The sequence below is a fragment of the Micropterus salmoides genome, unplaced genomic scaffold (genome assembly GCF_014851395.1).
Source record: "Micropterus salmoides isolate LMB-PRFRI ecotype aquatic unplaced genomic scaffold, ASM1485139v1 Ms_hic_scaffold_12, whole genome shotgun sequence".
In the NCBI taxonomy this organism is placed as follows: domain Eukaryota; kingdom Metazoa; phylum Chordata; class Actinopteri; order Centrarchiformes; family Centrarchidae; genus Micropterus; species Micropterus salmoides.
Window position 1 is genome coordinate 35,790,539 of NW_024040263.1, and position 6,528 is coordinate 35,797,066.

Here is a 6,528-nt window from a genome sequence, read left to right on the forward strand (position 1 = left end):
CAGTGCCAAAGCTACCAGTACCTGGTTTAAGGACCACAGTATCCCTGTTCTTAATTGGCCAGCAAACTGGCCTGACCTTAACCCTATAGAAAATCTATGGGGTATTGTGAAGAGGAAGATGCGATACGCCAGACCCACCAATGCAGTAGAGCTGAAGGCCACTATCAGAGCAACCTGGGCTCTCATAACACCCGAGCAGTGCCACAGACTGATCGACTCCTTGCCACGCCGCATCGCTGCAGTAATTCAGGCAAAAGGAGCCCCAACTTAGTAGTGAGTGCTGCACATGCTCATACTTTTCATGTTCATACTTTTCAGTTGGCCAACATTTCTAAAAATCCTTTTTTGTATTGGACTTAAGTAATATTCAAATTCTCGGAGATACTGAATTTGGGATTTTCATTAGTTGTCAGTTTTAATCATCACAATTGGGAATGAAATGAAATAAACATTTGAAATATATCAGTCTGTGTGTAATGAATGAATGAATGAATATAATATCCAAGTTTCACTTTTTGAACGGAATTACTGAAATAAATCAACTTTTTGATGATATTCTAATTATATGACCAGCACCTGTAGGTCTACAGAAAATTTTAATCCTGTTGCCTTAATTTTTTCTTAGACAAAACATATATCTGGTTCTACAGCTGTTTCTAAGGTTCCTGAGTTAAGAGATAAGTCGGTGCCAGTTGAGGGCAGGTCTTGGTGAATTTTGTCTCTAATAGCTAGAATTTTATCATTAAAGAAGCTCATGAAGTCGTAACTACTGAGAGCTATGGGAATACTTGGCTCAATAGAGCTGTGACTTCAGCCTGGCTACAGTGCTGAAAAGAAACCTGGGGTTGTTCCTATTTTCCTCTATTAATGACGAGTAGTACCCTGCTCTAGCATTACGGAGGGCCTTCCTATAAGTTTGAAGACTATCTTGCCAAATTAAACGAGAATTTTCCAGTTTGGTGGAACGCCAGTTCCTCTCAAGTTATTCGATATTTGTGAGTTTCAGTATTATACCATGGAGCTAACCGTCTTGGTTTTCTTATTTTCTCAAGTGTCATTCGCAGCGAGCCTGCAGCACTATCAACAAGATGATCAATTTGGGAGGGACTGAAATTAGCATAGGAGTCCTCCGTTACTTTGTGACTTGATAATGAATTTAGAGCTGATGGAATCGCATCCTTAAATTTAGCTACAGCACTATCAGACAGACATCTTGTATAGAAAGTTTTGCCCAATGGCGTGTAGTTCAGCAATACAAACTCAAACAGTGGTCGGATAAAGAGGGATTCTGTGGGAGTTGACAAAAACTCGGACGAGGTGCTCGGTACACTGTAACAAATAGGATTGGTTGCAGTGATTTCCAAGGTAAGATAAGGTTGTTTTCAGTAGAATTTCCTTCAGTAAACCTGCTCCATCTTGAAGCTTGTTTTCCTCCCATGCTGCATGCAACAAAGAACTCATTCTTAACATCCACATTTGCTGTTTTTTCTGTTTCTCGCACACTTACAAATGTAAAATGCAAACACTTCTCTTTCATGAATAAAATGACAATTTGCACTTGTCTGCATGAACTTCATGTGCTATAGAAATGACAACCAACACGTCCTCAGACCTAAATGACAAAACAGGTCAACTGTCAAGTTTTATTTATTTGTTCATTTGTCAGGGACAATGCAAAAGAGACACATTGAAACAGGTTACAGTAGCTTGAAGAGATGTGTTGCATATAGGGTTTCTAGCTGAAGCTAATTTGTAGCCCCTGTCCCTGGTTAGGCTACATACATCACAGTGTCCCAAAACAACATATAACACTGTTTTCAGTTGGAAAGTACAACAAGTGTGTGACCAAAACAGATCCAAATTTTCCTTTGTTCCGCAGGCCATTCAATTTCTAGATGAAATTTAATAATGAATGCTAATAAGGTATGGTCACAAGTGTATGTCCATCTGTGTATGTTTAAAAGTGTGTTCATTGGTGTCTGTTGTCAAAGGCCATGTGATTTCTGCTGCAACCTAAGTTCCCCATGGGAACAATAAAAATAAACAAACAAACAAAACAACGAGCGTTGACAAATACAAGTCCAGCAACAGACGTACCGGACCTAGTATTGACATAATTTGATTAGGTTTAGGAAAGGATTGTGTTTAGGTTAAAATATGTACAGTACGTACATCACATATGTCACATCTACAAAATGTTATTTAACTCCAAATAAACCACCTTTGACTTTCTTTCACATGGACTCAAACCTTGGCTGGCTGAAAGTTTACTTGACTCATCCTGCTTCCTATCATCTAAGGTCAGGTTTTTACACATCAACAAAAACAACCCTCCACATGAGAGGAAACAAACATGGTGCATATGAATATAGAATTAACGTGGTGGATTTGTCATTTAATAATCACAACAAAACCCCTCATAAAAATAGTGCCAAGCAAATCTTATTCATGTCTGAATCTTTTTCGGATGCTGTTGTAGTGTTTAAGTGAATGTCTGTATTTAATAATTTCTCTGTTGCTGCACACCACATTATAGACTTTCTAAAGGTAGAATTTGTGGCAGAGCTGTTGTACTGAACTGCAGAAGATTGTACAGATGGATCTAATAAAGTGGCCAATGAGTGTATGATACGAAGCAATGAAATAACTAGTGTTTACCTTGTTGACATGTTGATGACAAGTTATAAAAATTGCTTATATGTTACAGTTGTTTATAATCTGATAAAGCTAGATAAGATGTGTAGGTGAACTTAACTGACATTTTAGCATTTATACAGGATTAACATTTTTAATTGACTGGGATGGTCTCACATTTAAAGGCGTTCTTCCGGTTTACCTTAAATCTTATTAAACGAACCAGCAAAATCCTTATCTGTATTATCTTCTTGTGGTTGTGCCGTAACTGCTGTAAAATTGCACAATTGGTTTCATCAGCAGAGCTGCAGGTGACTGGATACTCCCACAAACCTGTATGTATAAAAGGACAGGAGCCACTCACTCGTCACTGCTTTCATCAAAAGAGCAGTTCATCTTTGGAACTTCTTGGCTTCATCAAAAGGTAAGAGATGCTTAGTCAAATTATTTAAATAGAAACGATAATGGGGTGGCGATGGTGAAGTGGCATGCCCTGTGAAGACACATGCCTTTGGTGTGGGAGGCCAATGTGTCCCTGAGCGAGACACCAGTAAGTAGCTCCAGAGATGTGTGACCTCGCTTTGGATAAAAAGCATCAGTTAAATGACTAATTATTTAATTATGATTTGTAATTCAGAATCAGAGTCATAAATACTTTATTGATCCCCGAGGGGAAATTCTGTGTCACAGTTGCACATATTGCACAAAAGGCAAAAGGAATATAAATAAAGATAGAAAGTTGGTATATAAGAAGTATATAAATAGAGTATAAAAATTCAATTTCAATTCAATTCAATTTTATTTATATAGCGCCAAATCACAACAACAGTTATCTCACAGCGCTTTTCATAAAAGAGCAGGTCTAGACCGTACTCTGTGATGTTATTTACAGAAGCCCAACAGTTCCCACCAAGAGCAGCACTAGGCGACAGAGGCAAGGAAAAACTTCCTTTTAAGAGGCAGAAACCTTGAGCAGAACCATGGCTCAGGGTGGGCGGCCATCTGCCTCGACCGGTTGGGGAGAGAGAGAGAGAGAGAGAGAGAGAGATGTAAGGAGAGAGAGAGAGAGATGTAAGGAGAGAGAGAGGGGAGGGAGGCAGCCTACACAATATCCACACAAAGGTACAGACAGTAAAGGTAATGTTGCTATAGACTAAATGAAAAATGGTACAGATATTTATAATAGTGTTAATGGTAACCATCGTAATGTTAATGATTATAATAACAATAATAACAATAAGACTAGCAACAATAGTCGTTGCAGCAGAAGGTGTCGAGCAGGAACACGGGGGCAGCAGGTGACCCGCAACCACAGATCCAGACTCCACAGCTCCAGAGTCAGAAAACCTGCAGGAAGTGATAGGAGAGAGGAGAGAGACGAGAAAGCACAAGACTACCAGAAAGGGGAGAAGTTGTGTTAGTAACATGCAATAATGGGATAAGGTTGCATACAGAGGGAGAGAAAGTAGAGGAGAGAGGAGCTCAGTGCATCATGGGAAATCCCCCGGCAGTCTAGGCCTATAGCAGCATAACTAAGGGATGGTTCAGGACTACCAGAGCCAGCCCTAACTATAAGCTTTATCAAAGAGGAAAGTCTTAAGCCTACTCTTAAATGTGGAGATGGTGTCTGCCTCCTGAACCCAAACTGGAACCTGGTTCCACAGGAGAGGAGCTTGATAGCTGAACGCTCTGGCTCCTAGTCTACTTTTGGAGACTCTAGGAACCACAAGTAACCCTGCATTCTGGGAGCGCAGTGCTCTGGTGGGGTAGTAAGGTACTATGAGCTCTTTAAGATAAGATGGTGCCTGACCATTAAGAGCTTTGTAGGTAAGAAGAAGGATTTTAAATTCTATTCTGGATTTTACTGGAAGCCAATGCAAAGAAGCTAAAACAGGAGAAATGTGATCTCTTTTCCTGGTTCCTGTCAGAACACGTGCTGCAGCATTCTGGATCAGCTGAAGAGTCTTAATGGACTTTTTCGAGCAGCCTGATAATAAGGAATTGCAGTAATCCAGCCTAGAAGTAACAAATGCATGGACTAGTTTTTCTGCATCATTTTTAGACAGGATGTTCCTGATTTTCGCAATATTACGTAGGTGAAAAAAGGCGGTCCTTGAAATTTGCTTAATGTGAGACTTAAACGACATGTCCTGATCAAAGATAACTCCAAGATTCCTCACAGTGGTGCTGGAGGCCAGGTCGATGCCATCCAGGGAAACTATATCTTTAGATAATGCGTCACGGAGGTGCTTAGGCCCCAGAGCAATAACTTCAGTTTTATCTGAGTTTAACATGAGAAAATTACAGGTCATCCAGGTTTTAACATCCTGAAGGCACATTTGAAGTTTAGCTAACTGATGAGTTTCAACTGGCTTGATCGATAGATATAACTGAGTATCATCTGCATAACAATGAAAGCTTATGGAATGTTTCCTGATAATATTGCCTAAAGGAAGCATATATAAAGTGAAGAGGATTGGTCCAAGGACAGATCCTTGAGGAACTCCATGAGTAACTTTGGCGTGCATGGAGGACTCATCGTTAACATGTACAAACTGAAATCGATCTGATAAATAGGACTTAAACCAGCTTAGAGCGGTTCCTTTAATGCCAATGAAATATTCCAGTCTCTGCAATAGGATCTGATGGTCAATGGTATCAAATGCAGCACTAAGATCTAATAAAACCAGTACAGAGACAAGTCCTTTGTCTGATGCAATAAGGAGGTCGTTAGTAATTTTCACCAGTGCTGTCTCTGTGCTATGATGAGCTCTAAATCCTGACTGAAAATCCTCAAATAAACTATTGCCCTGTAGAAAGTCACACAGCTGTTTAGCAACTGCTTTCTCCAGAACCTTAGAGAGAAATGGAAGGTTAGATATAGGTCTATAGTTGGCTAAAACATCCGGATCAAGTTTGGGTTTTTTCAGAAGAGGTTTAATTACAGCTACTTTAAAGTACTGTGGTACATAGCCTGTTGATAGAGATAGATTGATCATATCTAGTATAGAGGTGCTGACTAAGGGTAGAACATCTTTAAGCAGCCTAGTCGGGATGGGGTCTAAGATATAAATACAAGAAAAATATAAAGGAGTGTGAATATGTACAGTATTTATATAATTAAAATAATTGTTATTATTATTATTATTAATAACACTAATTACTATTACTATTACTATTTAATAGTAATTACTATTTACTATTAACACTAATAATGAACAAATAGTAGCAGCAGAATTGCAGCAGAGAGTATTGCACATTAAGTATTAAACGGGTATCATTTCACAAAACAGGTAAAAATGTCCAGTTTAATACCTAGCTAATTATGGAAGCCTATAGAGGACTATATTAAAATGATGATGTAAACATGAAAATAACAAAAAGGATCTTTTTGTAAGAACCATCTGAGCCTGTCAAAAACAAGCATTTTAGTGGAAGTACTAAGACAGTGTGCAATTGTGCAAATAATTGCAATTATGTTGAAGCCATGTTTCGCTGTTTTAAGACCAAAGCGGAAAAATATTGATTTTGAGATTTTTTGTGTCTTCACATTTGTGTAGCATCTTGCATTTGATAAACATGCCGCAGATACACTGGGGTGATGGCGTTGCCTGATTTAATGTGATAAAGATGAGTTTGAACATCAACATAAGTGTTGTTCTGTAAGAAAAACGCAAAGCACGACGTTCAGTACCTCAGTATCAAAGTAATTCAGTAATATTTGTTATTGCTGTTTTAGTTAATTTGTCAAACTGTTTATGAACGAATGATACATGGATTGAAATGTTTGGGTAATTTTCGGTCATTATTTAAATTGCACACCCATGCTGGGCTCATTCGGAGTACAACTCGGCATAAAAAATGGTATTGTTGAGCATTTAATGGCAAACAAAA